Source organism: Schistocerca piceifrons, chromosome 8, assembly GCF_021461385.2.
Source record: "Schistocerca piceifrons isolate TAMUIC-IGC-003096 chromosome 8, iqSchPice1.1, whole genome shotgun sequence".
NCBI lineage: Eukaryota > Metazoa > Arthropoda > Insecta > Orthoptera > Acrididae > Schistocerca > Schistocerca piceifrons.
In genome coordinates this window covers 493,084,347-493,103,396 of record NC_060145.1, presented here as the reverse complement: position 1 = coordinate 493,103,396, position 19,050 = coordinate 493,084,347, and the positions used below count along the sequence as shown (strand labels likewise).

At 41.8% G+C, this 19,050-nt stretch overlaps 1 protein-coding gene across 3 annotated transcripts in view; it reads left to right on the top strand.

Moving 5' to 3' along the window:
* Nucleotides 1-19,050, top strand: part of LOC124712038 (choline/ethanolamine kinase) — a 189,210-nt gene that overhangs the window by 140,349 nt on the left and 29,811 nt on the right. The window lies entirely within an intron of this gene.

Sequence of the window (19,050 nt, the reverse complement as noted above, 5' to 3'; positions counted from 1 at the left end):
TTAGGTTTAAGTAGTTCTAAGTTCTAGGGGACTGATGACCGTAGATGTTAAGTCCCGTATTGCTCTAAGAGCTACCTCGTCTCTACAGCGACAGGTGGGAGTGAAGCAGGTAATCTGTAAAATGCCATTTGATTTCCTTAAAGATTGAGTTATTGTTTCAAAACGCTTATGACGACAGAAAAAGACACAATACTAATTTGAGTTATTGTGTCTTTTTGACTGCTAACTGGAACAGTCTGTAGTGGCGAACTTAGTATATTGTGGGGTCATGACTGTAGTGCTGTTACAGTTGTATTAGAAAGTTCTGTTGCTGAAGGTTGCTTGTAGTCCCTCCGATTAGGTGCTGTTGCGTAGAGCAGGCAAAGCTTCCCCCTCGCGTGCGCTGTAACGGATCGATACCGGCGCGGAAAACAAACGGACCACAGCGTGCCAGCCTGCTAAGAGCCGCACGGTTAGGGAGCCGCCGAGAACCTCGCGCCTTGCGCTGCACCTTAAGCGGGTCAGGAGGCAGGGTATTTACACTCTCCAAGCTTATCTGCGCCGGTTTTGTTAGCGACGTGCGGCCGAAAGAAAAGGAGGGGGGTTAGGGTTTAAAGTCCCGTCGACGACGAGATCGTTAGTGACGGGCCAAAAAGCTGCTCGAAATGAACAATGATGGAGAAGAAAATCCGCTGTGGCCTATTCCATCGCAGCCTTTCTCCTCCTCTGCGATTTAGGGAAACATAAGTCAGGTAGATCGAATGTGAAACTTGTGATTTTATCCAAGCACCCCCACGCTTCGTAATTTTGGGTAGAACGTCGAATAATCCGTTCGTACTTGGTAATTACGCGAGAAATGTCTCAGTGTACAACAGGCCCTCGTAAAATGGCTGCATTTGGATGAAAACTGCGTGGATATCTGAACGGACTCACTTGGAGCGGCAGTGCGGTGCAGTATGTGGAAACCACCTCATTACGGGGGTGACACGGCCGCAGTGTTAACAAACAACGTGTCTAATATGTTGAGTCTTGTAACGATTTATTTTTCTAGCGATTGCAGGGAAACTAAACCGTAGAAATCAATGGAATTTAACGCCTCGATAACAGAGAGATCGTTAGAGATATTGCAAACATTGCGCAGATGGCTATTGGGAGTGGTGAAAAAGTTGGTCATGGGGAGGAGATGGCTGCGGTTAAGAAACCATATCGGCGTTCACCCGAAGTGGGCTTTCTAAATTGGAGCATCATTGGTGGGAAGAACTGGTACTTAGTTGCAAGGAGCGCTGGCGAAGTTAAGAGTTAAGTATTGACTGCATACGTGGATATTTGCAGGTGGCGAATGACTCTTAAAAAATGAAAAATAATATTGTACCGTGACTAGATACAACTGAAGACGTACCATGAAATGGCAGACTCTCCCCAGAGGAATCACGTCAGCCGAATATGTAGACACATGCACTGATCCTTTTCCCTCTTATTCGCACTAAAATGTATTTATTTAAAATAACAATGAGCAAGGTGAGCTACATCTCCACCGCCAAACTTTCAGAGGTGTGCACCAAAACAAGAAAAAATTTTTAGTAAATATGGGCTCTAAAACGCATATCATACTATGACCACTAGTTGATCTTCGATATTGTGAAACACACTTCTTCTTCTGCAAGCTCTTGGCTTTCCGTATTTTGGGAGATCATAATAAGTCGTGCTCATTGCTGAGCGACGTGACCCCATGAACTAAGCGTCTCCATCCCGGACGGTTGCTAGCTTCTCTGCCTGTTGAAGAGGTGGACCGGAGATCTTCTTGATTTGATCTATCCATCAACTCGCTGCTCTTCCTCTTGATCTCGTGTCCTCGATCTTTCCTTGCAATATTATTTTCTCTAGATTTTCTCCATCTCTTTTCACAATATGGCCAAAGAACTGGAGAATTTTTTTCGGTGACTCGAGAAGAAAGGGGTCTGGAGATATCGAATTGTTCAGTAATGGACACATTTGTTCTTCTTTCGGTCCATTTTATGCGTAGCAGCAAAGCTCAAACACATCAATGCGCAGTTTGTCTCTGGCCTAGAGTGTCCATAAAAGTGAACAGAAAACACGAGTGTTTCAACTAGCCAGATCTTTGTGCTATTTTTTATTGCTCTGCTCTGCCACATCTTGGTGAGCTGCTTCATAGCCACTCACCCTAGCGTGATGCGTCTTCTTATCTCACGTTCACAACTTCCCGTGCTGCAGATGGTTGGCCCAACATAAATGAAGGAATGCACGACTTGCAGTTCCTTTAATCGACCTGTGAGCTGGATCTGTTCTTCTCGATCAATTATCATTAGTTTGGACTTGCTGAGATTGATGTCTAATTCATATGTTAGACCAATGTCCTTCATTCTTGTTAGTAGCTCAGCAAGTTCATCTTCGCTGTTGGCTAAAAGCACAGTGTCACCAGCAAAAGGGGGGTTGTTGATAGTTCTCCCACCAGTTAAGAGCTTTCCTAATGACGTGTTCTGCATAGATGTTGCACAGTTGTGGGGATAGGACACAGCCCTGTCTCACGCCGTTTGATAGTCTGAAGGAACCAGACGTACCAGCACTTGTCTTTACTACTCTAAAGTGCGTACCGTAGGAGGTATGATGTCTTGTTCGGTTGAAGAGATGTTTCACAACAGCGAATATTTACAGTGCTCATAGCTTTTAAGCTAAAGAGCTTTTAAGATAAATTTGTGTTTACTAACATTTTTTCCTTCTTTTCGTCCATACTACCATCTCTGAAAGTTTGTCAGTGGAGTTCTCGTTCATCCTGTATAAATTTCGCAACAGCTTCCATCCTCTTGCCAAAGAATGGAACACATATTATGAAAAGTGAGATTCAACCACGCACACAAAGAAAGGACTGTGATATGCAGGCAAGCGTTCCACAACTTTTTTAATTTTTGTACTGATTCGCACTCTAGGTGCCCAGTTGTTTAGCCAGTCTTACATCACTTGGCCATCACGTCCGTTAGCAAAGGGTCTTCAAGTATATCTGCAAAGGATTGGAATCACCAATTATTTGATTTTTTGAACTACTTGGTTGCGGGCTCGGTAAGTATGTTAATATTTCATTAACCAGTTTTCGGGTGTGCTAACGATTCCGCCTGGCACGAAACTGATCCTGTGACGTCTCATTAAAGCTATTATATTACTTTTACGAGAACACAAGCGTAACCCCTTCTCCAGGTGGTAGTTTGGAGTGTCCCCCTACAAGTTTGCCGGAGGTCCGGGCATGTTTCGAACGGATACGTGATGAGCTCGCCAACCGAAACGTGCTTGTATGGACGCTTTTGTCAATGAAAAGTGAGTCACACGCAAGAAAGTGTATACTTGGGTTTAGGAATGGCCGCAGGCAGAAAGATCCTGGAGAACGTGGGAGCTGCCCCGAGAAACGGGTTCACGCAGCTGCCTCCCTGTATAGCATTCATACCTCGTGTGCCGGTTGTCCTCGACGCTGCGAGACACGAATGAGACTCCAGGGAAACCGGACTGTGCCATCGATCGCCGGGGACCCACCGTGATGTCAGAGCTCGCCGTAGCACTTGTCAGCAGTGTTAACACTCCTCCGGCTCACAAATTATGATTCAAGTATGATCCATACTGGAGCACGCGACGTACAACAAGGGGCATTTGCTGCGAGGTACTGTTTTATTTTTTCTTTGTGTCCGTATAACTTTCTCCCAGAATATGCTCTTTTCCGCTCCTCAGACCAAGCTTTTCGGGTCTCTTGCTTCTTTCTGCCAGGCCAACAGCCCAGTCGTGAATTTTCTGCTATTTTTTTCCTCTGTTATATCAAGCTGTGTTATTATTGTTATTATTGTTTCTTTCGGATCACCTATTATGCTCCGATCCATTTTGTTGTTTCAATTTTAGCATTACTTCGGGGTTTCGCAGAATTCCATAACCTGTGTAGTTAACCTTTTTTTTATTTTTTTTTATTTATTTATTTATTGTTCCGTGGGACCACATTTAGGAGAAGTCTCCATGGTCATGGAACGAGTCAATACATGAAATTATAACACGATTGTAGAAACACATAAAATGAAACAAGTCGTTAGTTTAAATAAAGAAAATCAAGAATGTAACACTGGAATTTGCTTAATTTTTTATCTCTTCCAGGAGCTCCTCGACAGAATAGAAGGAGTGAGCCATGAGGAAACTCTTCAGTTTAGACTTAAAAGTGTTTGGGCTACTGCTAAGATTTTTGAGTTCTTGTGGTAGCTTATTGAAAATGGATGCAGCAGAATACTGCACTCCTTTCTGCACAAGAGTCAAGGAAGTGCATTCCACATGCAGATTTGATTTCTGCCTAGTATTAACTGAGTGAAAGCTGCTAACTCTTGGGAATAAGCTAATATTGCTAACAACAAACGACATTAAAGAAAATACATACTGTGAGGGCAATGTCAAAATTCCCAGACTATTGAATAGGGGTCGACAAGAGGTTTTCGAACTTACACCATACATAGCTCGAACAGCCCGTTTTTGAGCCAAAAATACCCTTTTTGAATCAGAAGAATTACCCCAAAAAATAATACCATATGACATAAGCGTATGAAAATATGCGAAGTATACTACTTTTCGTGTTGAAATGTCACTTATTTCAGATACTGTTCTAATGGTAAATAAAGCGGCATTTAGTTTCTGAACAAGATCCTGAACATGGGCTTTCCACAACAGCTTACTATCTATCCATACGCCTAGGAACTTGAACTGTTCCGTCTCGCTTATAACATGCCCATTCTGTCTGATTAAAATGTCAGTTCTTGTTGAATTGTGGGTTAGAAACTGTAAAAACTGAGTCTTACTGTGATTTAGCATCAAATTATTTTCCACAAGCCACGAACTTACTTCATGAACTACATTATTTGATAATGTTTCAATATTACACACAAGATCCTTCACTACCAAGGTGGTGTCATCAGCAAACAGAAATATTTTTGAATCACCTGTAATACTAGAAGGCATATCATTTACATAAATAAGGAACAGCAGTGGCCCCAGCACCGACCCTTGGGGAACGCCCCATTTAACAGTGCCCCATTGGGACTGAACATCATTACCACTCTCAATATTGCGGAGGATTACCTTCTGCTTTCTGTTCTTAAAGTAGGAGACGAACCAATTGTAAGCTACTCCCCTTACTCCATAATGTTCCAACTTCTGCAGTAATATTTTGTGGTCAACACAGTCAAAAGCCTTCGTTAAATCAAAGAAAACACCTAACGTTCTCAACCTTTTATTTAATCCGTCCAAAACCTCACAGAGAAAAGAGAATATAGCATTTTCAGTTGTTAAGCCATTTCTAAAACCAAACTGTACATTTGACAGCAAATTATGTGAATTTAAATGCTGCAGTAACCTTGTATATACAAGCCTCTCGATAACTTTAGCAAACACCGATGGCATAGAAATAGGTCTATAATTGTCAACATTATCCCTGTCTCCCTTTTTATAAAGTGGCTTCACTACCGAGTACTTTAATCGGTCAGGAAACCGACCACTGCTAAAGGAAAAGTTACAGATATGGCTAAGTACTGAGCTAATATACGTGGAACAATACTTCAGTATTCTGCTAGATACCCCGTCATATCCATGAGAGTTCTTGGTCTTTAGTGATTTAATTATTAACTCAATCTCCCTCTTGTCAGTATCATGGAGGAGCATTTCAGGTAACAGTCTCGGAACACTTTTTTCTAAGAGCGCTATATGATTCCCTGTTGGGACTAGGTTTCTATTTAGTTCACCTGCTATATTCAGAAAGTGATTATTAAGTACTGTACATATATGCGACTTATCAGCAACACGGACATCCCCACTACGCACTGATTCTATATCCTCGACCTGTCTCTGCAGACCAGCCACTTCCTTTACGACTGACCATATGGTTTTAATTTTATCCTGAGACTTAGCTATTCTATCTGCATACCACATACTTTTTGCCTTCCTAATAACTTTTTTAAGCACCTTACAATACTGTTTGTAATGGGCTGCTGCATTTAGATTTTGACTGTTTCTAACGTTTTGATATAATTGCCACTTTGTTCTACAAGATATTCTTATCCCTTTAGTCAGCCACCCATGCTGCCTGTTTGTGCTAGTACCCTGTTTTAAACGTTCTAACGGAAAGCAACTTTCAAAGAGCACGAGAAAAGTCTTGAGGAAAGCATTATATTTATCGTCTACTGTATCAGCACTATAAACATCTTGCCAATCTTGTTCCTTGATAAGGTTTACAAAAGTCTGTACAGCAACTGGATCAGCTTTCCTAAAAAGTTGGTAACTATATTTAACATGTGTTGAAGCACAAAAATCTTTTAGACTTAAAATTTGTGCATCATGATCTGAAAGGCCATTCACCTTTTTGCTAACAGAATGCCCTTCTAATAATGACGAATGAACAAAAATATTGTCTATGGTTGTTCTACTGTTCCCTTGCACTCTCGTTGGAAAGAATACGGTTTGCATAAGATTATATGAATTAAGGAGGTCTACCAGCATCCTTTTCCTTGCACAATCACTTATACAATTAATATTGAAGTCACCACATATAACTAACTTTTTGTATTTCCTATAAAGTGAACCAAGAACCTCCTCTAGCTTTAGCAAAAATGTTGTGAAATCGGAGTCTGGGGATCTATAAATAACAACAGTAAGAAGTTTAGCTCCACTAAATTTAACCACACCTGCACAACATTCAAACACCTTTTCAGTGCAGTACTTTGAAACATCAATTGACTCAAATGGGATACCGTTTCTCACATACATGGCTACTCCCCCACACCGCAAAGAGCTCCTAGAAAAGCTGCCAGCCAACCTGTATCCTGGTAAAGGAAGCCTCTGAATTATCTCCTTATTTAAGAAGTGTTCAGATATACCAATAATTTCAGAGTCAACATCTATAAGCAGTTCACTAACTTTATCTCGAATACCTTGTATATTTTGATGAAATATACTAATTCCCTCATTAATCGGATACCCAAGCTTTTGTTTATTCTGTTGTATCAATATACGCATAGGACTTTGCCTGCGCTTTTTCATATCGAAATAAAAGTTTGTACACTTCCGATTTTCTTTATTTGCTGTAACAAGGTAACTTCACCAACTTGAACTTGCGTTTTAAGGAGAAACAAGCACCCTTGCTAGATAACAGCCCCAACAATCGATCCTGCGCGGTAATTTCGACCGCAGTTCTGGCAGTACGCAATTATGATCTTCTGGAAGTACTTTCGCGCGCACCGACTGTTCGTCACCCGCTACGCCCCATTATAGGCCGTTCAGTGGAGCGAGTACGAGTTTGTGAAATACTGTTTCGACACTGGTAACATACTTTGTTCATTGCCTCAGCGCGCGGTTTCTAACCTTTTTTTTTTTTATTTTGAACATTTTCATATTGGGGTTCACAAATGCAGTGTCAGTGAAACGAATCAGTGTATCACCAAATAACTAGTGTACCACTGTTTGATTATTAACATCGCTGTCGTAGCTGGCACTATTCAAGTAGACTCCAATTTACAGGAGATGCGCTATTCTTAAACGTTAATGACACGATTAAATTGTAAATCGAATATGATTAACTTCGGTTCATAATTCTTCAGTTGCTTAGGTTTATTCAAAATGGTTCAAATGGCTCTGAGCACTATGCGACTTAACTTCTGAGGTCATCAGTCGCCTAGAACTTAGAACTAATTAAACCTAACTAACGTAAGGACATCACACACATCCATGCCCGAGGCAGGATTCGCTAGGCTCCAGACTGTAGCGCCCAGAACCGCACGGCCACTCCGGCCGGCAGGTTTATTCATTTTGACCTTGAAGCGCATATATAACTGCGGAATATCAAGACGAGACTACTGCGAATAAAATATTGAACATATATATCAGTGAAATTGACATACTAGGTATTCGTATTACTATTTTTCGCGCAGAATAACCTGTTCTCGAACAAGATTTCAAAACGTGTTGGGCGGATGTGTCCACCTCCCCCTCTTCCCTCACGACCGCAGCGGGTCGTCACCACTCGATGTTCGCCCGTCGCCACGCTGCTTCAATAAGGACGAATGAAGACATGCGTAGCGCTGTTTGTGGACTCGTAACCATTTGCCCGCAAAATTCAAATGTCTCCGAAACGTGCGTACTTTCACGTGCCAGAGCGTCGTCCCGTCGGTGTGCTGGCTGAGTGCGTGATCGACAGACCACGCAGAACTTCTGTCGCCACAAACCTACAGTCTCAGCTGGGGCTACCTGGAAATGCATTCGTTGGCTGCATCTTACAACTACTATATGGGGGCGTATCTAGATCCAAGACGTGTGTTTAAAAGCTATCACGCGATTTTTTTTGTTGTGTCGGTAAATGTGTGAAAAGTATCTGTGCAATGTTTAGTCTGTTGTCACCTGCAAAAGGATTACTTATGTGCCGCGCGGGATTAGCCGAGCGGTCTAAGCGCTGCAGTCATGGACTGTGCGGCTGGCCCCGGCGGAGGTTCGAGTCCTCCCTCGGGCGTGGGTGCGTGTGTTTGTCCTTAGGATAATTTAGGTTAAGCAGTGTGTAAGCTTAGGGACTGATGACCTTAACAGTTAAGTCCAATAAGTTCACACACATTTGTATTTTTTTTATTACTTATGTTACGATATTATCGATGATCATTTATTTTGTATAAAAACTAATCTGAATTTGTATTAAATTTTGCTTCAAGAACGGAATAAAGCGCAACAGTTCTACACATGAATGAACAAGAGTATCGAAGATGACGTGAAGACGTTGAAGATGATGCCGCACAGGTCGTCAACTGAAGATATCGTGGAAAACGCGAAGCAAATGGTTATGAACGATTCCCGAATAACAAGAAGTCGGCGATGATGTTGACGTATCAACTTACGCCATGAAAGATTTCGGTGTTTTGAGTATGGAACGTATGACAGCAGAATTTTTTCCAAAATTGTTGAATATGGAACAAAAACGACGAATGCAAGTTGCTTAAGAGTCTCTAGATGTCAGCATCGATGCAGACAACAGGAACGTGTCATAAGGGGGTGATGAAACATGAATTGACAAATATGACGTCGACGCCAAGGCTTAATCATCCCACTGGAAGAACTGAAGGTCGCCGAGACCGAAAAAAGCTTCACAGGTGCGGTAAAATAAGACTGCGCTTCCCGTCGCTTTTAATGGCACAGTGCACCATGAAATCTTCGAAAAAGATCGATCGATCATTAATGGGTACTGTGTACAAGTTCAACGCTATTTGCGCGAGGCATCCCGTAAGGAAAGAAAAGAAACGCTCGGATTTTTGGCGAAACAGTTCGTGGGTTTTGCACCAACATAATGCGCCTGTTTACACTTAGTTTCTTGTTGTTGAAGTTTTTTGCCGAAAACGGTTCTGTAATGATGTCACAGCCACCATATTCGCCAGACAGGGCTAGTTGTGACTTTATTTCTATTCTTAGAAATAAAGGAAACGTAAAATTAAAAAGAAAAAGTTACTGATAATTGTCTAGATCGCGTACATTATAAAACATTAAAATGTGACGACTAGTTCGTTGACTACGTAGCATCATCACATTTTAATGTTTGATTATGTATGCGATTTAGAAAATTACAATTTTAAAAAAAATTTAAATTTTAAGAAGCCAACATTTGATGGCTTTCTCTTTTTCTGACAGTGTCGTATATAATTAATAAAGAGACCTTAAACGACCTTTGTTTTACAAGCATAGGTGAGATTATAGACGCATCACTGAGAGCTGAAAACTGTAGAGCTGAAGAAGTGTTTCAGGGATGGGAGAAAGCGCTGGCTGAAGTGCACAATATTGAATTGAGACTATTTTGAAATGGATAGCATTGATATAGACAAATGAAACCACTTTAAGAAAAATAAAAATTCCGCCGCACCTCCTATACGCATACTCAAAAGCGGAAGTTTGTAAGCGGAGTATGAAAAATAAACGTCTCTAAAGACGGGGCGTGAAACACCAGCATGGCGTGGGGCTCTGCTATAGTGTAGAAAACGCAGAGATTTGGTCATTCTGACCTCAATTGTCTTTTCAAGCCATAAGTGGGTCGAGTGTGGTTCCAAGTAGGTTACGTAGACTTAAGCCTATTATGGAGCAAGGAGCTCAGAGTATTATTTACTAGGAGATATGTGGAGAGCGAGTGCCGCTCTTGTTCCACTCTAGAGTCATGTGTAGCTGTCGCCGAAGGTGAAGATGGGCAATTTTCGACAGAACAGGTAACCGTGGAAGAGGCGTGGATTTGATTATTCCATATATTAGCGTCATTGTATCATTAAAGTGTACATCATACGCTTTAATACGGTAACTTCTCCGTACACGAGAGCGATACTCAGCAACAGACTAGACCAGTACATCTGCCGCTATATGTAGTGGTCCCCAGCTTGGTCCAGCAATTTTCTAATCAAGCTGTTTCTGGTTGTCAATTTCTGTTCTGTTGTTTCGAGCTGCTTTTTAAAGGTGACGCAGCGTTCTTGGTATACTGAAAGATATTTTGGGAACTGATTGTGTTTTACCTTTCCACCACAGAAGAAAACGAATAGCTTTCTAGTTGCAGTGTTGTTGCTCAGATGGAAACATCGTACTTCTCAAAGTGGGGATAACATGGAGTGCGGACCACAGTCACAGCGAGCGCACACCTCTGGAGTTCATCTGCACGCTGTTCAGAAAAAATATAACAACCAACCACAGCGAGATTGAATGCTGCCGCCATCCGGGCGAATGGCTGTTAGGAACATCCATCAGGCAACGGGCGCAGCACGGCTGGGGCAGTATCATGCTACGGGGAATATTCACTTGCGCTTCCACGGGACCTATGGTGATAGTTGAAGGCAATCGTGACAGCTGTGGCCTGAGTGAAACTAACTGCGCACTTCCTTATATCCCATCGTCTTACGTCTTCCAGCGGCGTAATTATCTGTGCCACGAGCCCAGAATCGTACTACAGCGGTTGGAGGAGCGTGATGGAGACCTCAGGTCGGAATCTTGGGCCCCAAATTCGTCTCATGTGAATCGGATGGAACGCACCTGGTATGCTACCGGGAGGCAGCTCCGCTCCCACGAACTACCGGCCGGCCATTTGCGGGAACTGTGTGACCTGTGCGGAGACGGTCAGTTGCTATCCTCAGGAAACCTACGGGTTGTCAGGGTAGAACGGCTCGCGCACGACGCATTACGTTTAGCTGCTCTGAGCTGGACAGTGCAAACGGATTAGTGACACACAAATATACACTTTATTGCGCTGTGGTACTTAAATTGTTCATCGACCCATTGAATACGCCTGCAGACAGATAAAACTAAGTAGTGGCCTGTCAAGGCGTGCGTCACTGAAAACGTGTCAACATGACAATGTCTGTCCTGGGCGCAACACTGTCGATCACTGTATTAAACACGCATCCCTATGTGAAGGCTACAGGCGACTCCACTTGTAGACAAAGCCTCGCAGGCTGATCCCCACTACGAAATGTAGCTACGAACTGAAAAACCCGAGAGAATTCAACAGTAGAACTGTGGTACGCCGACGCTGACCACGAACCGTACGTTGTTGCCTGTGGCCGCCGCTTGTCACAAGGCGGAAGCCCATCTCAATGGCGGCGGCCCGTAGGCTGCTGATTGGGCCGCGCTTGTGGTTAGCGGAAAGCTTCAAAACCCTGCCCTTGGCGCCAGTCGGAAACACCCTCAGCGCGCCAGCTCCGGTTGCGTCCATTGGCGAGAACACGCCTACCAAGGACTTGCCGAATCCAAGTTACAAGTAATCGCTGCTCTATTACTTTGCAAAGGTGTACCAATACGCTATTAAACAGGTAGTCATAATCTTTTGACTCATCTTCAAGTGTACTATTTTTGCCCTGTGGGTGTGCCTTTACCTTCATTTCGAAGTTGTTCCGCCAAAAAGAACACGGAGAGTCGTTTTAAATATGCGTTTGCATTAATTAATAACACATAAGCACGAAACAAAAAAAAATCTGTTTTGAAGTTAACATGATGGAAATCGTGGGACTGGACTTTCTCCCAGTTCAGACAACTTAACTGGCGCTTGGGACGCCGCCAGGAATATATATATATATGTTGAAGGCAGCTGGTCCAAAAACCGTTAAAGAAATTACTTCAATCATGCAAAACATTTGGCAAACTGAAAAAATTCCTGATGAATGGAAAACCGCCTTGATTCACCCACTTCATAAGAAGGGAGACAAAACTGATGTTAATAATTACAGAGGAATTTCTCTTCTTCCAGTCACATACAAAATCCTCTCTCAATGTCTTCTGAACCGAGCACAACAACAACTTGAATGGAAAATTGGCGAATATCAAGCAGGTTTCAGGCCAAATAGATCTTGCCCAGAACAGATTTTAGTCCTCAAACTAATTCTCAGACATCAAAAAATTTACAATAAAAAACTAGTTTGTACCTTTGTAGATTTTAGAAAGGCTTATGACTCAGTGGATCGTGAATCTCTTTTCCAAATTGTGAAAGAACAAGGCCTGGATCCTAAAACCACGGCAATTATCAGAGACACGCTAACTGGTACAAAATCAAAAGTAAAGTTCAGAGGAGAAATTTCAGAATCCTTTGAAATAAAAACAGGCGTGAGGCAAGGTGATGGACTCTCTCCGTTGCTATTTAACTGCGTTCTAGAAAAAGTAATACAAGAGTGGCGCGAACGAAAATTGGAGTTCAAAATTGACCAACCAGTGAAATTAGGACGAACAAATATTCGAATAGACTGTTTGGCCTTTGCAGACGACTTGGTTATTCTAACACAGGACATCCAAATTGCTCAGAAACAAATAGAAATTCTTAAAGAAACAGCAGAAAGAGTAGGTCTCCAAATCTCATTTGAAAAAACACAGTATATGACTAGCAACAAACTGGCACCCAAACTTTTGGAAACTAAGTATGGAAAAATCAAAAGAGTTTCGCAGTTCAAATATTTAGGTGAAACAATCTCAGAGACTGGTCTAGAAAAAATTGGAAATGAAATTCGTTGTCAAAAGATGGAGACAGCTTTTAGACTTACAAAAGACATCTACAACAAAAAATGTCTCTCGAGGTACTCTAAATTGAGACATTACAACACGGTCATAAAACCAGAGTGCCTTTATGGGGCTGAAACGCTAATTTTAAACAGAAAAAAGGACATTCAACAAATCCAAAAAAGAGAAAGAAAAGTAATCAGAAAAATTCTAGGTCCAAAATATACTGAAGAAGGAACATACAGGCTAAGAGCAAATAGTGAAATTCAACAATACACCAGCATATATTCGGATATGAAAAAACGCAGATTAAAATTTTATGGGCATATTAAAAGAATGGATGCTACCAGACTAACTAAACAAGTAGTGGAATTCTACGAAAATCGAAGTAAAGCTAAATTTGAGACAATAAAATGGATTGCTGCTATAAAAGAGGACATGAAAGAGGCAGATATAAAACAAGATGAAATTCAAGACAGAAAATTATTTGGGCAAAAAATTCATGACTGGGTAGTTGGTCAAGCTGAGAAACCAAAGAAAACTGGAACCACATGGTCTGATGAAAGGAAAAGAGCTCATTCCGAGAGAATGAAAACAATTTGGGCAGAGAGAAAGTCTAAAAGAAAATAACTGAATGCCCCGTGATTGTACTTCGCGTGGTCCAGTAGGGCCCAAACGTGAAGAATAATAATAATAATATATATATATATGTGCGTGTGTGTGTGTGTGTGTGTGTGTGTGTGTGTGTGTGTGACAGGGGCGAGTTTCCGTGCCGTTCTGTACTGCCGCGTTATCGGCCTTCCTGGAAGACAGCGACGACCAGCTCAGCGCTGAGCCGCCTCCGTGTCCGCCGCATCTGCCGTTCCAGTTGATACCAGACCATTCTCTCTGCGGCACTGGAGCTGACTCCGGAGAGCTACCACTAGCTGTTCGGCGAGCGCAAGCAGTGAGTGGGGGTCAACTACCTGTTACTGTGATAGGCTTCCAGATGACATAAGGACGACAAGAAAGCGAACATATTAAGATATTAGTACCTATCACAGCGGAACAATGTTTCTAACTGTACCTCCATGTGTAACTCAAGAAACATTGTTAGATTATCGGAAAAACTTACCGACACACTTCTAGCTCCGAAATGAAATTCTTTCTCAGTAAAGAGTCCAGTTCTTGCTTGTCAGAATTAAAATACTTGCTTTCTGTTGTTGGACAAACTTTCACAGCCGTGGGCAGGACCTAAGCATCGATTGGTCTGATAAAATCACCATGTTCATAGTGGATTTTATGCCGTAAATATCACACACGCGGCTACTATAGCTCAGATCTCACCGTTCCTACAAGAGAGGGTCGTTTCTATTTGTCCACAAGCTTGTCAGCTAGGATCATTTAGCTGAAATTTAATTCTTTACACGCAGAGAAATTGAGAAGAAAGTGTGAAGTGGTCACTGGTGGAAAATACGGTACTGCAACAGTTTGGAGATTTGAAATAGCTAGAAAGCTTGTCCACGTTAAACAATGTAGCAAAGCAAATTCCAGCCTGACAGCCCAGTGCCAATTGCAGCAATGTGTTTGCATGACACATTTGTCGTATCGATTGCGTAAACTGAAATCCGGCAGCCAAAACTGAAGTATCGGAATTGCTAATGGAATGTTTACATCACTATCCTGAAATAGTATTGTGGAATTATTAATGGAATACCAGATTTGGGAGCCGATATAAACCTAGTGCGTCAGATGCTGACGTACTCGTATTGTCGTCTATGTCTCATTAAAGTGTGTTGAAGTTTCCGAATATATCCGAATGCAACCAACATACACAGAACCTACGTAATACAATGCTCTAATATAGCCGTCCTTAAAGTGCAGGGCGCGCCCCACTTGGGAAGGGCGGGGGTTGGCGGGGGGGGGGGGGGGGGGGCACAAGGAATAATCTAAGGGGGCGCCGGCTTTTATTGAAATATTTATATTTCATATTATGTAAGGAAAAAACTTGCGGTGAACAAATATTGCTAGCGTCAGACTCTATTTCCACGAACCAACAAGCTCGTCCATCGTTAATTTACTGTCTCATTTCACAAGAATTGACGAGCAGACCCTGTCAGCAGGAATGCTGAGAAAAGTCGCTAGTAACATTTCATCACAGAACCCCCTTCACTAATCACGCGCAGGGGAGCGATTAACAAATTAACTAGCACTAATGGCAATAAGCCGCTTGATAATGTTCCCGCCACTTCCTTGCAAATCTGACTAAAATAACAATTGTTAACCACAGTCATTGTGACTATCCATCTGGTTTTGCCAGGCTTCCGGAGTCATTTCAAGGGTAATGTGTCAGCTAAAAGTCAAATTCTACTGCGTTTTCAGTGGAAGTGGGTAACCGGATTTAAAAGAAAGGAATGAAAGTGCCGGAATTCACATAGATATGTGGCTGATTTACAAATCAAGAGATCGCATAGAACTGATTCGCCCAGTGCCCCTTTTTCTTCGAAAGTATACAGTTCTAATAAGGAAATAGATTCGAATTTGATGAAAATACATTCTTCTTTCACATTTTCCTCTGTTCCAATCAGAAACATTAGCTCTCAGCTCAAAAATCCAAGTACATAAGTATCATGTTGATTGTCTGGCATTAGGCTTTATCAGCATTCTTTTGAATAATGAACGATAGCAATGTGTTCTTTGTTTGAAGAATTTACCCAATAGTAGCTTGAAGCCTATAAAAAGACACCTTCCAACAAAACATCCAGACTTTACTTTTAAACCCATCGAATTTTCTAAGCGTGATGAGCAACAACTTAAAGGAAATGCCAGATTCGTCACAAAACAGATATCAGTCCCTAAGAAAGCCCTAAGGCAATCCCTAGATGTGTCCTAAGTACTTAATTGCAAATGATTATACATTACTCGTGAGAAAATAATTCTTCCTGTCAAAATGTGCGACATCTTGCATGGAGAAAGGTTTGGCGAGAGTGAAGTCGATACCTCTCTGATGATGAAAAATCAATTGCTACCGAGTCTTCACGATATCACAAAATTCGTCCTGCAACTTGATGACAGTATTGATATCGGAAATATTTTCCAGCTTCATGATTTTGTATGCTGCTGTTATGAAAATGAAATGCGCGGGGACCGTGTGTTTTATAAATTCTGGAAGGGAGGACTACAGGTGAATTTATTTTCGGTGGTAATCTGTTATGAGCAAATTGTGCTGGCGTTCGTACCGACGGGGTGAAAGAGTTTACTGAAACTGAAAGGAGTTTCATGGGAAGAGTGTGTGCTGTTTGTCCTTCTGTAAAATTCACACATTGATTTCTATAGTAGTGCAACCGGAAGTCAATAAACTGCTGAACGACGCAGTCAAAGCAGTCTTGACCGCAATGAAATTCACACTAAATCTGCAAATATCGCAAAAGTTGAGAATTTTGATCCGTGTGCGTTTTTATTCTTGTTTGTTTCCTTTTTGGATGATCAGATTGGCTGTAACAGTTTTTAAATTGGCGTTTAAATGCCGACTATTGTTCTGTCGTCATTTGTACGTCATGATACTTCAAATATTAAAACATTCCAAACGAATTTAAAGAAACATGGAGGGAAACAGTTAAAACTTTAAGTAACTAATTTGCGAGATAATTTTTAAAGAAATGTGTACGTAGTGAAAGACATTTGTTCCGTTTCAATAACTGCAAACGCAACTGCGGTTATTTATAAACTTGTTATAAATGTTAACTTTCACCACCAGTGAAAAGTACAAATCTATGGTAATTATAAAAAATTATAAAAAAATTTAACTCTTGTGCTCGAAAAATTATTACTATTGTTATTGTTGTAATTCATAGCTGGACTGAATTAAATAGATATCGTGTTACAAAAAGTGCGAGATGGGTTGAGGAAGGAAGGAAAAGAAAAGTAGCGGCCGGGGAGGGGGATAATTTATGTTTCAGAGGGGGCGCGACGAAAAGTAGTTTAGGAACCCCTACTCAAATGTATTATTAACGGATATTAATGTAGTTAAAATATTGTATTTTTTATTTGATTTAAAAAGTTTGCAGTGAGGAGTAAATGGCTGAGACTGAGTAGAACATGTTAAGGGGGCTTAAAATACCATTATTCGCGTTTTCACAAACTGTTAGCCACTTCATGACGAGAGGCTGCAGTCCTAACGAGGTAAACCCCATTGCCATGGTTGCTTCCCGTCGTCTCCAGGTTCTGCAGCCGCCTGTGTGAGACCATAGAAATGCCTGACAGAAAATTATTCCCTCAGGATGTCCATTTCTTTCCAGCAAGCTCTATCGCCACTCATTCTCTTCATTCTTCAAGTGGTACATGCGTAATTGCCGTATTTTCGCCGCCATGCTGTTGATGGCGTGTTTGCCGTTGGTCGTGTCAGCGTTGCCATACGATAACACTAAGCTTATCGGTAAGCTGTTGTCAAGCAGAAAGTCGCTGTTAAATTTCGAGCACGGGGAACACACACACACACACACACACACACACACACACACACACACACACACACGATCTATTGGAACAAGAATAATGTTTTGCAACAGTACAATATTTGCCTCAGTTCCGTAACATCAACGCCTGTTACATCATCTCGAGAACTGCGAACTTCATTGACACGTTAGTTGCTCGTCCACCAACGCTTTCACAACACTTAGCGAAGTCACATAACTCGTTACAAAGCCATATCATATTTGTCTGCACGCATCAGTTTGGGCAGGAAATTTACTCAGAATTTTTAGGATCACTAACAGCGAACGCCAGTGAAACACGCAGAGGACGTCGAGTGACGAAATTGACGCAATAGACAGAAGATAACAATATTGGCCAGTATTTGCTGTCAGTATTTGCTGCTAAGAAGAAAATGATAAACACCATAAGCCCACCGGGAATTAAATACTGATTATTGCGTAGTTTATCAGAAAAAGAAGCATCAGGCTGTCTGATAACACGAATCCTACAATTTTCGATGTAACTGGTAATGTGGTTGACAAAACTGTGCGAGCAGCCTTGTACAGAAGTAAAAAAAAATGGTTCAAATGGTTCTGAGCACAATGGGACTTAACAGCTGTGGTCATCAGTCCCCTAGAACTTAGAACTACTTAAACCTAACTAACCTAAGGACATCACACACATCCATGCCCGAGGCAGGATTCGAACCTGCGACCGTAGCAGTCGCGCGGTTCCGGACTGCGCGCCTAGAACCGCGAGACCACCGCGGCCGGCGCAGAAGTAAAAGAACTTAGTTTTGTAACATGGTTTTACAATCTTAGGTAATGGGTTTATCGTCTAAAATAAGCTATATTCGAGAAGTAAAGGCCGTTTGCTTATAATACGGTTTGTCTGCTCAGAACAAGTTGTACGAATGCAGCGCTGTCTGTGAATTGGTTTCGAAGACAGATGTCGCTGTTCGCCTGTTGTGTTCAGTACAGTAGTAACCCGACAGTGGGGGTGTAGGGAAAGCGGACAACATTATCATCCAAACTTGTTGCTCCCACAATTATAGTTGTGATGTGCGTGCTGTAATACGATACTCCAACCGCACACGTCTCATGGGAAATTTAGTATGGACACTAAACATCTTCTTTCGTGTGCCCACACGTTATAATAATAATAAAAAAAAAATTCAGACCGCTGACATCCTGTAAAAAGTGGAGTCATGTTGGGAGTATCACTATTTGCACGACTGTCACGGGAAAGCACAGGTATTGAAAATTATGTGCAAAGTGTTTGATGAAATTGCGTACAAACCACACAAAGAGCAAAGAAAGCAAAGTGGACGAGCGTTTTGTCCTGCTACTTACATGGATGGAAATTATTTACTTCCTCACGTTGTCACGGATATGGCGGCATAATCTAAACAAGAGTAAAAGCTGTGGCTCATTCCAACTTCGCCTAAATCGAAAAATGAACGCCTCCTTACTCGAGTCTTACAATAATGGCTATTGTTTATGGGATGGATTGCGCATCTATGTGGCTGATTTCATGGATCTTGGATCAGCAGTTACAGCCCGCATCTGCGGCCTGCGAAACACTCAAGAGACGGAGATACGCTACCAA